The following is a 23,626-nucleotide window of genomic DNA, read 5'->3' as shown; positions in this document are numbered from 1 at the left end:
CAGTTAGCAGTCAGTGAAAAAGCATATAAGGACTAAATATGCAAAGTAAGCCAAGAAGCAATAGCATATCATTAGAGACATTGGCTGAAGACCAGGCAGTCATGGTTCAAGCCCCCACAACATCAATTTTTATTTTTAGTGAAATAAGCACGAAACAAGTCCCTGGCATATATGTACATATATAAAATTATATTTTATGTAAAATGTAATGAAATGGGCCATGTATTTTGAAGAAATGTGAAATAATAATAAAAAAAAAAAATGTCAGATGTGCCTATAGCTGAGCTACAGTGTAACAAGTTGAGGATATCTGCCTGTAGGTGAGCAGTGTTTTAACAGGTGTAAAATGAGTGCCCGTAGGTGAGCAGTGTTACAACAGGTGTAAAATGAGTGCCCGTAGGTGAGCAGTGGTTTAATAGGTGTAAAATGAGTGCCCGAGGTTGAGCAGCATTTTAACATGCTGAAACTGTGTGCCTGTAGCTGAGTTGAGTGTAATATGCGTGCTGACAGCCAAACCACGTGTACACCAGCGTGACCCGTTTGCGCGGAGCTGCGCACCGCGCCAACAAGCTAACCGACGGGCAACGTTGAGCAAGCTGCATCAAAACTGCCTTTACACAGACACACCTCCTAGCCTGTGTAGACAGTCATAAAATATAAAAAGCAATGGCCAGGTTCAAACCCAGGATACCATGCACCATAGTCAAAGTATTGAACCACTAAGCCATGACAGTTGCACTTAGAAATTCAGTAATAGCATATATATAGGAATGAATAGAAAGAGGAGCATGACAAAGCAGGTTTTGTGAAGCTGATACAATTCAAAAATGGCCAATTACAGATAAGTGCAGGAAAAACGGCATATATAAGCCCCATAGGCGGGAATACACAGCATAACCGATTGTAGAACCGACTTGCAGCCAGGATGTCAGGTGTAGGAGAGGGTAATTGCTTCCGAGCACAGAGGTGGGGCATTGAGGAGTCCAAATATATGGTTTGGCTCCTCATCCATAATCATGAGGCCCAACTCATGCAGGGCCAGGTCCTGTGGGGAGCATATAGGGCTGAGGAGTGGGACCGGTTGGCACATGATCTCACCAGTGCCACAGGAATACCAAGGACTGGTGAGCAGGTCCATCACCACCATGCGGACCTGAAGAGAAAGAAGCAGGACCAACTGAACCGTTGGATCCAGGAGGCCCGGCAAATGTCCAAAGCCCCACTACTGAGTACATTACATGTAATTATTTATGTAAGAAATTAACCTAGCTGATATTATGGAGATGTGTATTCCAATATTACTTCATTTATATTACAGCTGCAGGTGTCCGTTCGGCGAACCATCGAGCGTATGGCGATAGGCTGGTGTGGTTGCACCACCAGGCAGGTCAGTAATTCTCTCCCTGTAACTGTAAATAAATATATAAGTATGACAGTTAGCAAAAGAGTGCAGTGTAGTCACTAATTAATAAAATGTGCAAATAACAGTGTAAGAGGGTTTGCAAGTATTGCTTGATTACAAAAGTGTGATGCAGCCTGTAATCCAAACATAAAAATGAAACAAGTCTGAAATAAAGATGTCCCACCTGTAATATAATAGTACATAACCTGCAGCAGGCTGAAAAGTACATCTGCAGAAGCTGAGTAAAACACATGTGTGAAATATATCCCTGTTGAAATTCAGAAACATGACATAAGTGAGACTGTTGGAAAGGATTGTTATAACTAAAGGTAAAACATGTCAATAAAGCCTAGAATTAATTACCATCCTGAATTGTAAAAATAAAACAATTGAGAGAGTGTGAGAAAGAGGTATGAATCCACCAATAAAGTAGTAATAACCCCTGAATAAAGTATACTGCAGTCAGTACAGAATGAAATGAATGTGACAGGCAGAACCAAACAGCAACATGTGTTGAAAACAGTACAGAAGCTGGAATGTGTGTCCCAAACTCTGGATATGTTGCTCTCAGTCTGCAATATGCAGATAGTATCGTTGTCTGAAATACCAAACATCCACAGTTGTCTATAGCCATATAAAGCAAATGTAGCAGGATGATGTAGCTGAACAGAGCCAGATATGAATGTGTATGAATAAATATGAAATGTATATTGATGTAGCAGTAACATTCCTATCACCAACCTGAAGTAGTTATCACATAGGAAACTGTAGGCAGACCTGTAGTGTGTATATATCTGCAGCTAGTAGAAATGTACAGCATATGTATAGGTATTTGAAGTTGTTAATTAAATATTTCTTCACCCTACCCTATAACCACAAATAATCCATTCCACGTGCAATGGGTATGTGCATTCACATTTCACACCCCTGGACATTTGTCCTGTTGGTTCATACATTTTGCATGTACGTTGATGCATGTGCCCTGTTCATACATCCAAACCTGATGGCCTGTTGCCATCAATCAACCCTGCATGTTGTTGGATTGTGTATTGCTGTTCAAATTATGCATGTGTTATGCTTGCTGTTCAATGGCTTGAATTTATGGGTGTTTGGTTAATGGGAATACTAATGCATGCTGTTACAACTAACTGTGAATGGTATTGTACATTACTAACCCAAATTGTCATAACATAATGCAAAACATAGGACGACAGGGAAGTCGGGTTCCAGCTGACCCACCTCTCCCACCTCAGCTGGCGAGTGCACCTGGCAGTAGTGCCCAGGCCAGACCCTCCTCCGGTGGCCCTGTGCCACCTATGGGTGGAAGCGCTGCAGGGGATGGGGCTCTTCCCCCCTCTGCAAGCGTGGCCAGAAGAGAACATCCACTCACCCTCCGTAGTGTCTGGACTGTGGTGCGTAGGGAGATCCGGCATGCTGTGCTAGGGCCCCAACGCCAGCTTGAGGCACAGGTGGCACAACTCACGGGTGTGCCTGCTGCCCAGCCTACACAGCCCCCAGCACAGCCCCGTCCTGGGCAGTAAAGGCACAGTGGCAACTGCCCATGGGTGGGGATCTCAGTTCCACTGTTGCCATCTGTGGGCTCATGGGCTTGAGATATCCAAACATCCATCCCCGTCAATTGTGTAACCCCCCACATGTGTCATACACTGCCCCTGTATGCATCTTGTTTGTCTTGTCTGTTAACCTCCCCAACCTACCTCCCCAGCTATACTGACTTCCTGTACCTGACATACCACTCTCACCTGAAAAAAACAAAAAACAAAAGGGCACTCTGTACCCACAAAAATATTACGCCCCATACATAGCTGCCCATTTTGCACACATGTCTGCTGGACATGTAAACTGGCAATTACAATTGGCTGTACAACAAGTATTATTGTTGTCCTTACACCTCTCTCAGGGGTGGAAGGTTTCAAATGTCACACCAAATTACAAACATATGCACAGCTGTTGCTGATGAAGAAATGGGCAGCTATGGGCCTTACCTACATCCCTCCGGCAAAACCCAAGCTTGTTTCCCTACTGTCCTACCCTCTTTGTGACCCCTTTTTCACCACTTTTCTATCTCCCCATTTTCTTTTCTTTCAAAGAAAATAGTGTGGGTGTGCGCGAGACTAAGCACTTTTAAGCAGTAGTAAGCGGGTGTGCGCTTCTGTGCGTGAAGCTAAGCGGCAGTGCGCATGCGTGACCTCCACGCAAACCAGTACTAACCTGCTTACAACTGCTTAAAAGTGCCTTAGTCACTCTGAATGACAAGGCCTGTAGTTTTCTCAGCAGCAAAATAAAATACCTCCCTCAGTCTCGAACCCAGGACCTTGGAAACACTAGTCTGCATGACTTACCACTAAGCCATGAGTGCTATACAAGAACATTGTGCTGAAAGAAATATATCATAAAATAGTAGGAATTAAAGTAAAGGGAATATACAAGTCTAGTACACAAAGCATGTCATGTATATTTACTGTCAAATCTAGTGGATTTGTAAAATAGTACTGTGTGCTGAGAAACAGTCATGCTAGTTGGTAGCTACTAGGTAATAATGTCACAGTAACATCTGGCAAGCCACACACATACTCAGAGCAGGATAAACACAGCCATAGTTGAATAGTTAAGAGTCCAGACATAGCAACTGTGACTGAGTTACAGGGATGTCCCTGATGTGAAAACAAATGTCAACTGTGCCCCACTGACACCCTGCCAAATGTACTAACAGTAGGCAGAAAGGTGTAACTACACATGCAATGGTAAGTATGACTGACTGAAAGTATGCACCACCTGCACGGCACAAATGGTGTACTAATACATATGCTTGAAATAACCCACAGTCACAACTGCAGAGTATCAGAATATGTCACTGGAGTAACCCACTGCTATGTACCATTCCATGAGGCTGATAAAAGATGCACCGGAGAGTAGCTGAGGCCTGCTCAGCAGCATGATCAAATACCCCTGTAAGTGTCAAGGCCCACACCATGGCCAGACCATACTGCATGCAGTAACACCCTATCACAACAAACATATAGGGAATTGCTGGCCAAACAGATTTAGCAAGTATTACAAGCTGTGAATGTAAATGGAAAATAGGAAAGCCATAGCAATACATAACAGGAAATACACTTAGCAGGCATACAAGGAGTGAATGTAAAGGCCAAATATTGAAGCCATAGCAACAGATTGCAAGAGCCACTGCTATATACCAGGTACACCACAATCCCCACAGGAAAGCACACAAACCCATATACACAGTATTACTAGTCGTAGGTGTCAGTTTACATACACACGGATAACAGGACACTGGAGGAAGGAATACTCAGCTTACAGAACAACATGCATTGCAGTGTCTACAACACAGCCTGAAATATGAGAGACATACCAACCCTTACACTCACAGAACAGTGTCCACAGCAAACCAGCATGGTCCCCACCCTGATAATCTGAAAGGGCTACGCCTACCTAACAGACCTTTTTATAGCACAGGCCTGTAATCACAGTGAGAACTGCAATCATTACACAACAGGCTGCATGCAATTAGTAAATGCTGGCTAACAATTGGTGCAGAGGCCATCACATGGACATGTGCAGATACCTACAAAAGCATCCTGTACTCCCAGTCCACACATGCAATACTGTCATTGCACCCGCTGGAGGTAGAGAGAGAGAGAGAGGGAGAGAGAGAGAGAGAGAGAGAGAGAGAGAGAAAACAAAAAAAAAAAAGAAAGAAAGAAAAAGAGAAAGAAAGACAGAAAGAAAGAAAGGGAAAGAAATAACAAACCTGAAACAACAAAGCAAAGAGGCAGACAGCAGGCCAAGCAACTGCAAGCCTACACAAACAGCTGCAACAAACACAGGTAATGTAAAGTACTACTATAATATTCTACATACTGTGAACCCTCCAGATGTGTTATTGGTCTGTATCTATGTATATGAGGATGTGCATAGGGACGGGGACATACTGAAACTGTCACTGAAGGCTCCACATACCTATGTATGTGATGGTAGCTATGTGCACATAGCAATGTAGGTTGTAGTGCAATGTACAAGTAGGTGGTACAGTAATGGGTGTTCAGCAGTACGTTACTGTGTGTATACATATGTGGAACTAAAAAGGAGTATATATATATATATATATATATATATATATATATATATATATATAAACGTGTATACATATGTATATCAAGATATGTATGTATATATATATATATATATATATATATATATATATATATATATATATATATAATATGCATATGTGTATACATAGAGAGGGATGTAGAAATACATAGACAGATATAGTTTCACAGTGGCATAGTTTAGTACTAGGCTATCTGCAGACAGTGTATAGAATAGATTTAGAAACCTGCATCTCTGTATAGTAGTGACACAGTGAAGACCCCCTACATAATAACATTAGTGTACTGTGCCTCTGTCTAGTAGTGACACAGAGAAGACCCCTGCTGTAAACCTATGATCTCCCATCCACTTGTCAAGAATGCACATGAAGAGTGTCAGTGATGGTCTCTGCCTAACATGAACTGCGATCCTGTTCCACAGTATGGGAAGCCTCTTAGTGATGGATCTGTCCCTACAGTATGTCCTATTCATATGTGTGCTGAGGTTTAAATCCGTAGCTGTCATGCTTCTGATGGATTTGGATTGTATGAGGTGGAACATGTCCAACGCTACCAGATTGGACATGGCCTACTCCATCAGGCACAGATCACCCCTACGTAGGCAGTATGCTATGGAATAGAGCATGAGTTACGTTAGTCTGGCAGCATATGACAGTTGTTGCAGACCCTTGATCCTCCTGGTGATGTACTCATGGGGTCCCCCTAGCTGTTGCAAGTGCCAGGTGAGGTACATACCAAATGGGGCATAGTACACAGTCATGGGCCTGATAAGGGAGGAGTATAAGGGTACAATGACCCCTTTTGATGTGGATGTGAATCCCTTCATGATAAGGTGGGCAAGGTAGGAAGTCCATCCAACCACTTCGACAACGTGGGTGTCAAATGAGAGGTCAGCATTGCACAGTGTCACCAGGTCTCCGATTACTTTGTCTGTACTCAGTGGGTTATTGTCTATGTGATAATATGTAGGTACCTTGTCCGTCCAAAAGGGTATGAGTATACATTACGTGGCATGCAGTGTCAGGCCATGACTCCACCACCAGTTGTTGGTGTCCGTGAGGCCTGTCAGTAGGATGTATGTGTCAGCAGGTGTATAAGCCTATGGCCTAGTATGCAGTCATCTTTGAACATTGTCAGCCACTACCCTCCCATGTCTGCTTCCACATCTGAGAATGATATGCCGAACATGAGCAGTCCCAGGACAGAGCCCTGTGGGACACCACATGTGACTGGCTCTGAGTCTGACATGGCACCAGTGAGGTTGACTATAGGGTTTCTATCCATTAGCTGGTTTGCAACCTATCATGTGACATATGGATTTACATGTCAGCTATTGATCATGTCTATGATGGCAGAGTGCGGTATTGTGTCGAATGCTGTAGGCAAGTCCAGGTAGGCTGTATGGACTGCTATGCCCTCAGCAATGGCTATAGTGACTGATTTGAAAAGGTCAACCAGGTTCATAAGGCAGGATCTGCCCTCTACAAAGCCAAACCGGGTGGGATCAAGTGTCTAAGTCCCCAATGTCTCTGTGTATGGGTACCATAATGATCCTTTCCATAGTGTTGCAGACCAGGCTGGTTAAGCTTATGGGGCGGTAGTTACCAGGGTCTGTAGAGGTGCCTCCTGTGTGGAGTGGGACTACTGTTGCTGTATGCCAGTGTCCAGGTACATATGCTGTAGTAAGGCTACGGCTGAATAGCATGTAATGTGCATGTGTAGCTCCTCTTGCAGTTCACGTAGCATGCAACCTGCAATACCGTTGGGTCCCATTGCTGCTGTGTTTACAGCTCTGCTGAGGGTGGTTCCCAGCTGGACATCTGAGATGACAGGGAGGTTACAGTCAGCTGGGATAAGTAATTCCACATGTGTGGGTGAGGGAGTGCAGAAACCTGCACTGAACCTGTCTGCCAGACTGTTGGCATTATCTGTGTGTTCAGTGTAGCGTATGTCACTGTGAACTAACTGTGAACACAACTGAGGGTTCCCACCCAGGTGTGTAACATAGCAGAGGAAGGCCTTGTGGTTATCTATAGTGACCATAGCGATGTCCCTCTCATTGTTGGCCTTGCATGTTTGTACGACAAAACCTATCTTTCTACTACTGCTGATGAGAGATGCCGTAGCTCTATGGAAGTATGCTCTGCTGTGCAGTAGCTACCATCTGTTGTTATACAATTTGTTCAATGCTGGGGTCCACCAGACAGGACGCTTGCCCTTGGTGGAGAGGGTCATGGTTCCATTTGTGATTGCATGATCCATGCATTCTTGGAGATGTCTGTAGAAGCATATGTGAGGGTGTCTGCATTGTGGGATGTGGATTACACTGGCCCAGTGGTCATTAAGGATACCAACTCAGTTATAAGACGTGTAAAGTTGGCATGTGAGAGGTTTCCCACTGTAGTCTGTTGTGTTGTGGGGGAGGTGGGATATGTATATCCAGGGTGATTAGTGTGTGGTCAGATGTGACTAGTGAGGGGTATACTTCCAGTGTGTAGCACATTGTCCCCATGTTTGTGATGATCAGGTCTAGTATATTATCTCCTGTTGTGGGAGAGGTGACTAGCTGTTCCATTGCATTTGACATAGTGAATTCCGGGAACCTTTGGGCTAGGGTGTTTGGGGTAGAATAATGCACCCAGTGTATGTTAGGGTAGTCGCACTATCCCAATATGATGGTGTGTGGTGGGACATTCATATCCTCCAATGTCTACAGGAAGGCTGACTGTGGTCCCTGAGATCGGGAGGGTGGTCTGTAACATGCTACCAGTTGTATAGCAGGTTTGCCTATGGTTATCTGCACCTGTATGGTCTGTGATACTTCATGTGTTGCCACTAAAATGGAGGTGTGTGTATCCTCCATTAATATGGACACACCCCCTCCCTTTTTGTTTTGTCCCGAGTCCTGGGGCCAAAATGCATGATACGGGGTATAGCCTGGTACCGCTGGTGTGCTCTCAGGAGCCTTAAACCAGGTTCTCACTTACTGCACAGACATTGAGATTGGTAGAATATGTACGTACAGATATATGTAATACACACATATATATATATAGATATCTGTAGAGACTTACACATGTACAGATAGATCTGACTGACAACAGATATGTCTGTATATGACTATCTCTCACTCTCTGTCCCACCCCTCACACTCACACTCACCCTGTGTCTCTCTCTCACTCTCTCCCCCTCTCTCCCCACATCTATATGTATATATCTACATCTATATATACATATGATATATACATATATACAAACAGATATATATCCATATACAGATATAAATATATCAATACATATATATACATATATATACATATATAGACTGTGTGAGGCACATGTGTGCAGATGTCTTGCTACAGGTGCCTGGTGTCACAGGCATGGAGTGAACACCAGTGTGGATACTGGAGTACCATACCCCATTCAAAAACACTGACACCAGTAACCACCACATATGTACATGCCTGCCCACCACTGCATGTGTCAGGGGGGAACAGGGTCAACAAGTGTACAATAGGCTCCACATCGATATACACAGTGGCACACTAGTCCTGTAATACCTGTACATGGAATGTGTCAGCGGACATGGTGTGTCAGCTATGGACATGTAGGTCACTGTACCCCTCCACACCCCACAATGTCCTACATGGTATGTACCTCCCATGACAGCTACAGATATGGTGAAGGACACAGACATATGCAAGTAACTGTGTCAATGCACTCAAACACCACAGAGCGCACACAGACTACCTACATAGAGGTTACCACTGCTGGATATACATAGTTTGGTCACACCCATGACAGTTGTCTCCCAACCATGGTAACACCTCCAACATCCACAACACAAATTACCTATGTCTGTCGTCCTTGTCACTGCAGTATAGAGCACATGGTGGAGGTTCAGGACCCTACCCACAGATATGACATACCCTGTAGTACACACAGAATTAAGAAGCAAGCCTCCCCATGAGTAGATGTCAGACATACCCCTGCTGAATGTTATGCTGATAGGTAATATGCCATATGAGTCACCCTGTTTAACTGTTTGTAAGGAGCAGGTACGATCATAACACATGTGTCACAAGGGGCAGGGTAGCATAACAGTATGCTGCTGTAGGCCCAGGGCCAAAAGCACACTACCTACCTAGGACACAATGCACACCCATTAACACATTGCAAACAGAATATGTGAGGTGGAATGAGTGTGCTAGTGACTGGGTGCATGTTGTGTACTGGTGTGATTGCTCACCATGACTGTCTGTCTGTCATGGTAGTTTGTGTCCTTGGTGTGAGGCCAGAGACAGGTGTATGGGGTATTGCGATCAACACATACTACATTGCCATATGTTGTGCTGTGTTACCCTGTATGTCACTGTGGTGTAGGTAGGGTTATGGCAAGTAAGAGTAGTGTGCATTACCAGTGAAATATGTAACGTGCATTGTGTGCAGTGCATGGGCTGATAATGTTCCCCATACAGTACCTTGATTCAAATCCCCAGTGTGAGGTTGTGTATTGTACCTGAAACAGTGCGTTGACTGCTGCAGTATACTAATCTGTTGTATGGAGTGTGCCAGGTACTGTTGCACAGTTGTCAGATGAGCACTGATATCTGGTCATGTCATGTGTATCCCCCAATAGACAGACAGATGCTATATATGGTGCCTAAGTTATATCACTGCAGTCAAGTATAATGTGTATTATGTGTGCTATAGTCTGCTGACAGATATTGCTGACATATTTCCCTTCTCCTTTTCAGGGCCATGGTTCACCAGCAGAACCCAGTCTACTCCGCTGCAGAGGAGGAGGAGATACACCAGAGCCATGTGTACTCTTTTCCCGCACCAGCCAGAACCAGCAGGAGAGGGCTGCACTGTGGCAAGACCTGGTCCATCGGGTAAATGACATAGGCACATATAACCGGACATATGAGCAGGTGCGCCATCACTGCAGTGATTTAATTAGAAATGTCCGTCAGCGTGCATCGGATATCCACAGGCAGCAGCTTGCCACAGGTGGTGGGGTGGCTAGACATCCCCCCCTCACCAGACTGGAGGGACAACTCCTGAGTGTTGTGGCTCCAGCACAGCAGCAACAACAACAGCATACATGTGTAATGATGGAGGCTGGAGCCATACAGCAGCAGGACACAGAGCGTGCAGGTAACATGCCATGTGTATAGTGACCATTCTGTACACTGTTAGGTTATGCATGTGTGGGGTGTGTCCTCGATTTGTAGCTGTTATCTTGGTAATTATTATGCATTAGTGATAACCTCATTATCTGCAGTCCACCTGTGGAAGCTAACTGTTGCACTACTGAACTGTAACATGCCCACAGTATCAATGGCACAGTTGTGCCCACTGACGATAAATGTCTCTTTCCCGCCGGTCCCTCTGGTGTAACAGCAAGGCAGCCTATCCATGCTGGTGAGTGTGTAATACCATTACCTTCACTACTCTGTATACTAATAGTAATAATAGGCTGAAGCAGTAGTGCTATGTGTTTGATTGCAGGTGTGTTTGTGTCTGTGGGTTGATATCTCATATACTGAGGTGTGTGCATGTGTGCATGTGTGCATGTGCCCATATGTGCATGTGTGCATGTGCCCATGTGTGCATGTGCGCATGTGCCCATGTGTGCATGTGTGCATGTGCCCATGTGTGCATGTGTGCATGTGCCCATGTGTGTATGTGTGCATGTGTGCATGTGTGCATCAGTGGTGGCATTGTGTACACATTGTAAACTGTGTTTCCTGTCTTACTCCCACAGGTTCTGGTGCTGCTCTGATGTCATGCAGCAGGGAACCTGAATCAGCTGCTGTGGATAGTGATGATGATACCTGTGTAATGGCACAGGTAGGTGTGCCAGGGTCCGTCATTGGTCATCCAATTGACACTACACAGCTGTCGACCCCATCAATGCGCACAGTCATCCTGCCAATACATCCTTTGTCACCAATGTCCCTAGGTGATGGACAGGATACAGTGGGCATTGACCATGGTAATGTGGTACCGGTGGCACATGCATTCCCACACTGCAGCCATGGCCAGGGCCCTGACACGGTACCACACAGGCAGACGTCCATGGGTTCTCGTGGGAGCATCCGTGGGCGTACCACTCCTGTCAGACGTGCCCACAGAGGTCTTTCAACCCCAGCTATGTTTCGGGCTGTAATGCAGGCACAGTCACATATGGAACGGTACACCAGACAGGGTCTGAGGGAGCTGAGAGCATGTCGCACAGCCATGAGTGAAAGTATGCGTGATGTTGCGGCTGCCATCCGCAACTTCACCGAGGTCATTGACAGACATTGGGGGGACACATTAGATCTGTTCCACAGCTATATGTCCATGAGCCAGGGCAATGGTGGACGGTTGAGGCGTCGACATGGCCGTATGCCAGCAACAGCAGCAGCTGGCAGCCGTCGCGGATGACAACAGGGCCGCGGCTGCTCACATAGTGCCAGCAGCAGCCCCAGCAATGCTGGGTCTGTGCTGTCATCGGACCGCCCCAGGAGACCACGTGCACGTGGTGCTGGACAGTCCCAACAGGGACCTGTCTCCAGTCAACGAACACCTGCTTGTGATGACAGTACCCAGTCTGGCTTGGTACCTGATATGGTCCGTAGCACCCCTGCCAGGCAGAGGTACCGTGTCCGTGGCCACAGACAGTGATCTGTATGTCCTGGCAGGTACAGTCTGTGGCTGTCCACAAAAACCTGTATATGGCAGCCATGAGGTGGGACTCTGTGCATTCATACACACATGCAAAGTGATAACACCTAGGGCTACCGCATACACGCACACACTGCATCAACATTGCCCCATCTTGTACTGCTGTCCCTCACCAACACACACACACAGACATGTCAATTGGTTGTATCAGTGGCAGACTCAGGCATACCAGGTACACACCCTGTGCATATGATGAAACTGTGCCACCTCCTGCAATCTGTAAAATCGGTGCAGGAACAGGTTAACATGGTGCTGATGCACAGCACAGGGTGACTACATAGACGTATTGTAATAGTATGATGTTGACAACAGTACAGTGTAATTATAGCATTGTGGGTATATACCAGCATGTCTGATGCAGTTACAGTATGAATGTCATTGTATTGTTTTGTACACCCATACTAATTACCACAGTGTTCTGTCTGCACATCTTTGCATACTGGTGGTGAGGCTGTGAAGGTATGGCCACCTACATATGTAGCACAGGAGATACAGCAATGTACATATTGATACTCAATGATGGCCATGTCAACTGCGAGTTGCATGCTGTCCACACACGACTCTGCAATGCAGATGTTTCAGGATGTTGATATCTGTGCAGTACTACACAACAGGTTCAGGGCTCACAAGAGCACACTAGCACTACAAGGTCACACCTCATACCATGCATAACAGCACCAAAACACAGAACTAACTATGACAGGAGGGAGAGTGTCCATAGATGTCAAGGATACTGTGGTGCCAGGACAGGTAGCATACATCATACTACATCTGGAACTGCTGAGTGAGGGCTCAGTGTCTGTTATTTGACATGTGTATTATTACAGGTATGAGCACTTGGGTATCAGGCCAGTTATTCAACATTACGAAGATACGTGGTCTATACACTTGTGGGGGTTGTGGCTGCACCCAGCCCGTATGACCTGGGAATGTCTGGGTACTGGCTTAGAGTACCTGCATATATGCACTGTTACATACTGGAAGTCGTACACCTTGTTTGTTGTGGCATAGTCTACATACTGTTATGTTCCTGAAACACTGATTCCACCTGCGGTGCAGATACACAGTGCCTCTGTGGATCCCTAGTGACATCTGTGTTGCTTACTGTACTGATGTCCATGTGTCACTTGACAGAACGTCACTGTTTGCCCTGTTTGCATGTAGCTTGCCTGTAACACATTGCATATGACTTACCTCACATTTGCTCAAGACAGCATTCATATATGCCAGCACTAACAATTCAGGAGCACTACACCCTCACATAGTCACCTTGAGTACCTTGTTCCCCATTGGCCCTATGTGTCATTACTTAGTATGGGAGTCACAATGCTATGGTAGCATGTGCAAAGGTCACCTGTCGATCTACTCTCAGGTCCAGTTGGTGAATCTGTGAGTCATGTGGCAATGTTACAGCTGCCTCATGTACACAGACAACCCTCTCCCCTTCCCATACATGTACAACACATGTGAGAGATGCAACCACATAGCCAAACTGGGGGCTAGGCTCTGTTTACACAGCACTGGCATTCCCTGTCAGGTGGAGTGGGATACTACAGTGAATAGAGTACCAGTCTCCCATAGACCTGCCACGACCACAATCCAAACACAGACACACACAGGTACATTATTGGGCTCTCAGAATAGCATCCTGCCTGAGCAGCTGACACCTGCGAAGCAGACACACAAGCAAACATTACACCAGAGCAGAGCACATGCAACACATAGCTCACAAAGCCTGTGTGCCAAACAGTGTCAGGCCATACGGCTAGACAACACACCTGCTACGGTTGAACAAGGTGACGGTCACGCTGAGCTGCCCGTCGGGCACTATGATCCACCACATAACACAAGCAAAGCAGTCACTCCAAGGCATGTAGCAGTATGACTCAGTCATTGTCTGTGCCAGTGTATATGATCTCTGACGCACCTCCCTGGACTACATGTTAGGGTACATGGAGGGGCTCTCTGAGGTTGTGGCACAGGCTGGTATGACCTTGGCTTTGGGAAGCATCTCACCCTCACCATGAATGCTGCCACAATATGTAGACAGGATCATCGGTTTCTGCACTTAACATATCTTTCAGTGACATCCAAAGGGGATCCAATGCCTGTCAGTGTGGGATTACATGCTGGACATGCCACATTGCTTTGCTTGGGACAGCTTGCACCTGTCACCCATGGGCCGTTGTATATTGGCAGAGGCTGTTGCTACACACATTCTGCCTTTGTATGCAAGGCTGACATTACATAGCCACCTACACAGGTACCACACGGGATGGGACACTAATAGCAATGCTACTCAACAGCAGCAGTGTAAACCTCAAGATGCATGCAGTGGAAACTGTCCTTAGCATGGGGTACAGCAATATCCGTGCAGTAACAGACTCCTGGTACAAGGCTCCCAGGTGCACACCATCAGTGCCAGGTCATTCCTGATACCATGCTTGTCATCCCCTACACATGCACCAAAACAGAACAGGGGGGATGTATACAAAGGCACCTCAGATACACACTCCTCCAGGTTGGTGGCACTGCACAAAGCATCAGAGCCTCTCCATGTGCAACACACAGTGGGTTAGACTGCCTTCAGGTTCATAGCCTGGCACACACCACACTCCCATACCCAGGAAACCCACTTGGCCTTCCTGACAACACTGGGAATATGACGGTCTCTACACACACCATTATATGGTTGTACTGCAACTACCCAAACATACAGTGTGAGCATTATTCTAGCTGCAAGACCCTATCTGAAGGTGTCTTATCATTCATTCCCTGCATTGCTATGGAACAACTTGTTACCACTCCCACAAGTGGTGACAACATGCTGCACCTGTTCATCACCAAAATGTGGACTATATGCTCCAGACCAATCATGTATCCCTCGCTAGTGGGATGACACCATCTACAACCCACACTGTATAGTCACATACCACAAGCAGCCCTGCACAGAACACCCCAGTCATACAGTTGTCTGATGCATATTCCATGTATTCACATGAGGCAGGCTTCGGACATGGGAACTCTTGCAGTTCACAGGTACATATGTGTAGGTGGCACACACATACATCATGTGTGCATTGACATTACTGATATAATGTATGTTGTGCAATATTGGGAACAACACCCCACACACATGGACAAACTGTGTGACAAAATTACACATGGCATTTGTAGGATACAAACCCCTACCTAATTATGTTAGATCACTTGTGAGAGTCACATTAGCAGAGCACACTATTTGCATTACTGGGGGGACTGCTTTCTCCTACTGTACTTATAGGGTGCTGATATCATCAGTGTTTAGACAGTGGAATATGCAGCATGTGTTGTGTAGTATTTCCCATACACATGGAATTGCATACACTACTTCCCCATACACAGTCGCACACACACTGGGAACTTACAAGATTCAAACTCCTACCTATGTTATGACACTAGTGAAAGACGCATTAGCAGAGCATGCTATTTGCATTATTGGGGGGATTGCTTTCTCCTGCTGTACTTATAGGGTGCTGACATCATCAGTATTTAGACAGTGGAATATGCAGCATGTGTTGTGTAGTAATAGTTGCCAAAAGGGACATTTTTCATACACATGGAATTGCATACACTACTTCCCCATACACAGTCGCACACACACTGGGAACTTACAAGATTCAAACTCCTACCTATGTTATGACACTAGTGAAAGACGCATTAGCAGAGCATGCTATTTGCATTATTGGGGGGATTGCTTTCTCCTGCTGTACTTATAGGGTGCTGACATCATCAGTATTTAGACAGTGGAATATGCAGCATGTGTTGTGTAGTAATAGTTGCCAAAAGGGACATTTTTCATACACATGGAATTGCACACACTACTCCCCCACACACAGTCACACACACTGGGCACTTGCAGGATTCAACCCCCTACCTAACTATGTTATGACACTAGTGAGAGACACATTAGCGGAGTGCGCTATTTGCATTACTGGGGGGATTGCTTTCTCCTGCTGTACTTATAGGGTGCTGACATCATCAGTGTTTAGACAGTGGAATATGCAGCATGTGTTGTGTAGTAATAGTTGCCAAAAGGGACATTTCTCATACACATGGAATTGCACACACTACTCCCTCATACACAGTCACACACACACTGGGCACTTGCAGGATTCAAACCCCTACCTAACTATGTTATGACACTAGTGAGTGGAGTGAGCTTCTGGGTTGTGGACCAATCAGTACAGCATGTCCTGTTTATGGCTGTGCTGGGGTTCAGGCCTGTCAGCTGCATAGGTCACCAGCATTCAGTGTTTACATGGTGCCAAATGTCCATTGATACCAGGTTGGTCATGGCTCTATACATCAGGCACAGTTCACCTCCAGCCAGGCAGTATGGCACTGTGTGGAGCTGCAGTTACTTTACTCAGGTGACACATGGCATCTGTTACAGCTCTGCGATCCACCTGGTGGGGTATTTGTGTGGTCATTCCAGTTGCTGCAGGTGTCTGCTACGGTACATCCCTGAAGGGCCATTGTACACAATTGTGAGGCTGCTGATGGATGACTGGCACATTGACCTACCCTAACCAAGCTGTGCTTACCTTCATGATTAGGTGGGTATATGGTATGTTTCTGTAACCACTACAGACACATGGTTGTCACATGCAGGATATCTATCACCTTGTGTCCCCAGGTCTCTTATTGCTCCTGATGTACTTACTGGGTTAACACCTATGTGGTAATTTCTGGCCATGTACTGTGTTTCCACAGGGGGTGACTATAACCTATTTTGCATTTAGCTTGTTGACATGGCTGTGGCACCAGTTGTGTGTTTCTTTGTGTGTCTTTTGTAGGTTGCTTGTGTCAGCTGGAGGGTCCGATATGGTGGCCAGTTTGTCGTCCTCTGCAAACCTGTTCAGACAGAGTCCTTCCATGTTGGCCTGTACCTATGTGACATGTATAGCATACAAGAGGGATCCCAGCACCATGCCTTGTGGGATGCCAGTTGTACCTGGTTTGCAGTCTGCCATGGCTACAGCATGTCTGCCAGGTCAGTTCTGTCCTTGAGCTGGTTTGCAACCCATCTACTTGCATAGGGGTTTATAGTTAGGCTGGTGAGCTTATCTGTACCGCCAACTAGGGTATTGTATGGAAGGGTTTAGCAAGGTCCAGATAGGCTGTGTGATCGACATTCCCCACATCACTGGGCTTGAATTGCATGTTTCACATGAGTCAGACATGTGTACGGGTCAGGATCTGCCCTGTGACAGCCACACTGGGTAGGGTCCAATGTCTGTAGGTACCCAATCTCGTTATTCATGGGATCCATGATCATCCTCTACATTACTTTGCCAACCTAGATATTCGGGGTTGAGGGGTGATAGTTTGCAGTATCCATTCAGGCACCCCCTTTGTGGTGTGAGACCACTGTTGCTGTACACCGCTCTTTGGGTACATATCCTGTGGTAGGACTGATAGTGCACAGTAATGCTATTTGCTGTTCCATTCTTCTTACAGTACTTGTTGGACACAACCCAGGACACCATCTGGTACCATTGATGATGTGTGCTGTGCTTTGTGGATGCTGGCTGTTACCTCAGCATCTGCAATGTCGGGGGGCCAGCACTCTCCTGGGATAGATATTTGGCAGTTAGGTGCTGGTGGGGAGTTTGCAAAGAATCTGTTAGGTAGGACGTTGGCAATGTGTGTGGGTTTGGTGTATTGTTTGTGATATTAGAGTGCTGCAGAGCATATCGGTGGATTACCACCATAGTTCCTACCATCAGGTAGGACAGCTGTGTAATAATCCCTTGTGTCCTGCACAATTTGTATCATCATAAGTTCATAGGTTCATACTAGGCTATCTGCCCTGGCTTTGTTTGAGCACGGACAGACTGTGTGTGGGTCTCAACACCCCTTGCAATGTGCATATCATGCCCACGTAGGGTTTACTTTCCTAGATGTGACACAGGGATGGCCCCCAGTGTACACCTGCTATCTCCCATGCACTTCAACGGATTTCTCTTGTTGAGTTTGTGTGTGGAGCTCAGCCTGTCATGGACTGGGATTCTGTTCCAGAGTGTCCTGAGCCTCTGGGTTATGGATCTGTCCCTCCAGCACATCCTATTAATCTATGTATAAAGGTTCAGATATCTCACTGTGGTGTGTCTGCTGGATTTGGGGTTTCTGCAGTTGAGCATGTCCATTCATTCTGGATTGGGCATGGCCTTGTACATCAGGCATACATCACCTCTGACTGTGCAGTATGCGTCTGAATTGGGCTGTGGTTTCTTCAGCCAGGCTTTGTCCTGTTGGTGGGGTACATTTGGGGTCTTTCTGACTGCTGCATGTGTAAGGTAAGGTACATGCGGACTGGGGCATAGTTGTCACATATGGGTCTGATAAGAGAAGGGTATGGGGGCACAGTGACCTCTGTAGCTCTACATGTGCATCCTTTCATATTAAGGTTGGCAATATAGCAGGTCTTCCTGGCCACCTTGGCAATGTGTGCGTCACATGACAGGTTACCGTCCACTTGTGTCCCTAGGTCCATGACTACTTCTTCCATACATAATGGATTGCCACCTATGTCATACTTTGTGTGTGCCTTGTTTGGTATTTGTTGGGACATTCATACTCTGAAGTGTCTTCAGGAAAACTGGCTGGGGTACCTGGGTTTGTGTGTGGGGTCTGTAGCAGGCTTCAAACAGAACACATATTACCATTCTCCATGCTGTGGTGGGTTTGGTCTGCATGCACCTTGCAGGTTAGACTTCTGGCATTGGGTAGCATTACGTCCAGGTTATTATCCCTTGTGCTACCTATGTTGGTGGGTTTGTGTTTCCAGACTTACCTATCCCAGGCACAGTGGGGGTAACAACAGCCTTTGCCAGTATCTACACAGCCAGGTGTGCTGGGTACATGCCATCCCTAGCAGGTGGGGCATCATGTCTTGCTCGGCATGTCAGCCCAGGCTGTCAGCCATGTGTTCCCCCTTGCTAACAGCAATACCTGAAATTTTTTTGTTTCTTTTGGATTTTTTGGGGGGTTTTTTTGGGGTTTTTTGGGGTTTTTGTTTTTAAAAAAAAGGGGGTTTTTTTTTTCCCCCCCCCCAAATTTTTTTGGGAAACCCCCCTTTTTTTAAAAAAACCCCCTTTTGGGTTTTCCCCCCCCTTTGGAAAGGCCTTTAAAAAACCCCCCCCTTTTTTTTGGGGGGGGGTTTTTCCCTTTTTTTTTTGGGGGTTTTCCCGGGGGAAAGGGGTTTTAAATTTTTTGTAAAAGGTTCCAAAAAAAATTTTTTGGGTTAAAAAAAACCCCCCCCAAAAAAGGGGCCCCGGGCCCCCCCCAAATTGGAAAAACCGGGGGGGGGGTTTTTAAAAATTTTTTTTTCCCTTTTTGGGTCTTTTCCCCTTTTTTTTCCCCCCTTTTTTTTTTTGGAAAGGGGTTTTTTTAAAAAACCCCAAAAAAACCCCCCCCCCGGGGGGATTTAAAAAAACCCCCCAAAAAATTTATGGGGGGGGCCCCCAAACCCCTTTTTTTAAAATTTTTCCCCCACTTTTTTCCCTTTTTTTTGGGGGGTTTTTTTAAATTCCCCCAAAAAAAGGGGAAAAAAAAAAAATTTTTGGGGGGGAAGGGGCCCCCCCCCGGGGGGAATTTTTTTCCGGGGAAATTTTTTTTAAAAAAAAAATTTTTTTTTTTTTTTGGGGGTTTTTTTTTTTTTAAAAGGGGGTTTTGTTTGGGTTTTAAATGGGGGGTTTTTTTTTTTTGGAATTTTTGGGGGGGGGGGGGTTTTTTTAAATTTCCCCAAAAAGAAAGGGGTTTTTTTTGGAACCCCGGGAAAAGGGGGGGGGATTTTTTTTGGGGGTTTTTTTTCCCCCCCTTTTTTTTTTTCCCGGGGGGGGCCTTTCCCCTTTTTTAGGGGAACCCCCCTTTTTTTTTGGGCCCCCCGGGGGGAAGGGGGGGTTTTTTCCCCCTTTTCCCCCGGGGGTTTTCCAAAATTTTTTTCCCCCCCAAAAATTTTTTTTTTGGGGAAAACCCCCCCAAAAGGGGGGAAAACTTGGGCAAACCCCACCCCAAAATTTTTTTTTTCCCTTTTTTTTTTTGGGGGCCCCGGGGGGGGCCCCGGGGGAAAATTTCCTTTTTCCACTAGGGTTTTTTTTTTTGGGGGGGGGTTTTTTTTTTTCCCCCCAAAAAAAAAAATGGGGCCCCCCCCCAAAAATTTTTAAAATTTTTTCCTTTAAAAATTTGGGGGTTTTTTGGGGGGGGTTTTTTTTTCCCCCCTTCCCCCTTTAAGGGGGGAACCCAACCCCCTCCCCCCTTTTTAAAAGGGGGCCCGGAAAACCCAGGGGGGGGGGAAAAAGGGGGGGTTTTTTGGGGGGGAAAAAACGGGGCCGTTTTGGGGGGGGTTATCCAAAAAAAAGGCCCCCTTTTTGTTTTTTTCCATTTTTGTTTTTTTTTGGGGGGCAATTTTTGGGGTTTTTCAAAAATTACCCCCCTTGAAAAAACCCTTAAAGTTAAAACCCCTCCATTTTATGTTTTGTTAAATTTTTTTAGGGGGGGCCCCTTCTTTTTTGGGTGGACACACATTTTGGTGGTAAATTTTTTAGTAATGTTGAAAAGGGGTTTTTCTCCGGGTTGTTTTTCCCCTAACAGGAAAAACCCTGGGCTCAGTTCAAATTATATTTATACATGTAAACTTCGGCAATTTGATTTTGGGGGTTTGTTTCTTGCATTATGGGTGGACATATTATTTCAGTAATATGCGATGTTTTTTTAAATTGGGGCATTTTTCATAACATGGAATTAAAAATATAACACTAACAGGGTTTTCAGGTTAATCCACATTTTGAAAGTAAAAAACCCCCGGGACCCAGTCGGGGAGTTTTGTCCTTAACAAAATTTCGGTGTTTCATGAATATGCAGTGTGTTTTGTGTTGTCCAAAAGGGAATTCCAGGGTCACACATCTCCCTCCAGTCAACCCAACCTTGGATGCAGTCAAACCCCCTAATGTTTATAGTGAGTGGAGTGAGCTTCTGGGTTGGGACCAATCAGTACAGCATGCCCTGTTTATGGCTGCTGGGGGTTCAGGCTCGTCAGCTGCACAGGTCAACAGCATTCAGTGCGTTTACATGGTGCCAAATGCCGAGCCCAGGTTGGTCATGGGCTCTACACATCAGGCACAAAGCCCGGCCTCCGCTGTATAGGTGGCGGCACGGTGAGCTGGCAGTTGCCGCCACCTCAGGTGCACACATATCTGTTACAGCCTACATCCACCTGGTGGGGTATTTGTGTGGGTCATTCCAGTTGCTGCAGGTGCTCCGTTACGGCACACCCCGCAGCGCTATTGTACACAATTGTGAGGCTGCTGATTTGATGACTGAGAGGCACATTGACCTACCCCAACTGTTGTGCTTACCTTTCATGATTAGGTAGTATATGGTATGTTTCTGTAACCACTAAGCAGACACATGGTTGTCACATGCAGCATATCTATCACCTTTGTGTCCCCAGGTCTCTTATTGCTCCTGGATGTACTTACTACTGGGTTAACACCTGTGGTACTTCTCAGCCATGCACGTGAAGCTCACAGGGTGACTATAACCCATTTTGCATTTAGCTTGTTGACATGGCTGTGGCACCACAGTGTTTCTTTTGTGTGTCTGTTGCTGTGTCAGCTGGAGGGTCCGATATGTATGTTTGTCGTCTCCTTCTGCAAACCTGTTCAGACAGAGTCTCCATGTTGGCCTGTACCCATGTGACATGTATAGTATACAAGAGGGATCCACCATGCCTTGTAGGGATAGCTACCTGGTTTGCAGTCTGCCATGGTTGCCAGCATGTCTGCCAGGTCGTTTGTCCTGAGCTGGTTTGCAAACCCATCTACTTGCATAGGGTTTATAGTTAGGCTGGTGAGTTTATCTGTACCGCCAACTAGGGTATTGTATGGAAGGGCCAGCAAGGTCCAGATAGGTTGTGATCATTATCCTCACATCACTGGGCTTTATGCATGTTTCATGAGTCAGACATGTGTACGGTCAGGATCTGCCCCAGACAGCCACACACTGTAGGGGTCCAATGCGTCTGTAGGTACCCAATCATATTCATGGATCCATGATCATCTCCTCACATTACTTGTCAACCCAGATATTCGGGCTGAGGGTGATAGCTTGCAGTATCCATTCAGGCACCCCTTTAGGTGTGACCACTGTTGTTGCACAATCGCTCTTGGGGTACATATCCCGTGGCGTAGGACCGATAGTGCACAGTAATGCTGGGCTTGTTGTTCCATTCTTCTTACAGTACTTGTTGGACACAAACCCAGACACCATTCGGTACCATTGATGATGTGTGTTGCTTTTGTGGATGCTGGCTGTTACCTCAGCATCTGCAATGTCGGGGCCAGCACTCTCCTGGGATAGATATGTTTGGCAGTTAGGTGCTGGTGGGGAGTTTGGTAAAGAATCTGTTAGGTAGGACGTTACAATGTGTGTGGGTTTGCGGTATTGTTTGTGATATTAGAGTGTTGCAGAGCATATCGTAGGATCAATAATTATGTTCCCACCATCAGGTAGGATGAGCTGTGTACGTAATCCCTGGTGTCCTGCACAATTTGTATCATCATAAGTTCAGGTTCATATTCAGGCTATCTGCCCCGGCTTTGTTTGAGCACGGACAGACTGTGTGTGGGTCTCCTCAACACTGCAATGTGTACACATGCCCACGTAGGGTTTCTTTCCTAGATGTGACACAGGGCTCCCCAGTGTACACCCGTTATCTCCCACATGCACTTCAACGTGATTTCTCTTGTTGAGTTTGTGTGTGGAGCTCAGCCTGTCATGGACTGGGATTCTGTTCCAGAGTGTCCTGAGCCTCTAAGTCATGGATCTGTCCTCCAGTAACATGGTCCCTATTAATCTATGTATAAGCTGCCCGATATCTCACTGTGGTGTGTCTGCTGGATTTGGGGTTTCTGCAGCTGAGCACAAACCATTATTCTGGATTGGGCATGCCTTAGCCACCAGCATACATCACCTCGACTGTGCAGTATGCGTCTGAATTACGTAGGTTTCTTCCGCCGTGCTTGTCCTGTTGGTGGGCAAGTGTTACTTAGTCTTTCTGACTGCTGCATGTGTAAGGTAAAGGGTACACGGCGACTGGGCATAGTTGTCACATAGGGTCTGATAAGAGAAGCTGGGTATAAAGCACAGTGACCCCGTAGCTCTCCACATGTGCATCCTTGTCAAGGTTGGCAATATAGCAGGTCTTCCTGGCCACCTGGCAATGTGTGTGCGTCACATGACAGGTTACCGTCCACTTGCAGTCCCTAGGTCCATGACTACTTCCATTATA

The sequence above is a fragment of the Protopterus annectens genome, chromosome 3.part0, assembly GCF_019279795.1.
Source record: "Protopterus annectens isolate FY-2018-M chromosome 3.part0, PAN1.0, whole genome shotgun sequence".
Taxonomy (NCBI): Eukaryota; Metazoa; Chordata; order Ceratodontiformes; family Protopteridae; genus Protopterus; species Protopterus annectens.
The sequence above is the reverse complement of the archived record's forward strand: the minus strand, read 5'-3'. Positions refer to the sequence as shown.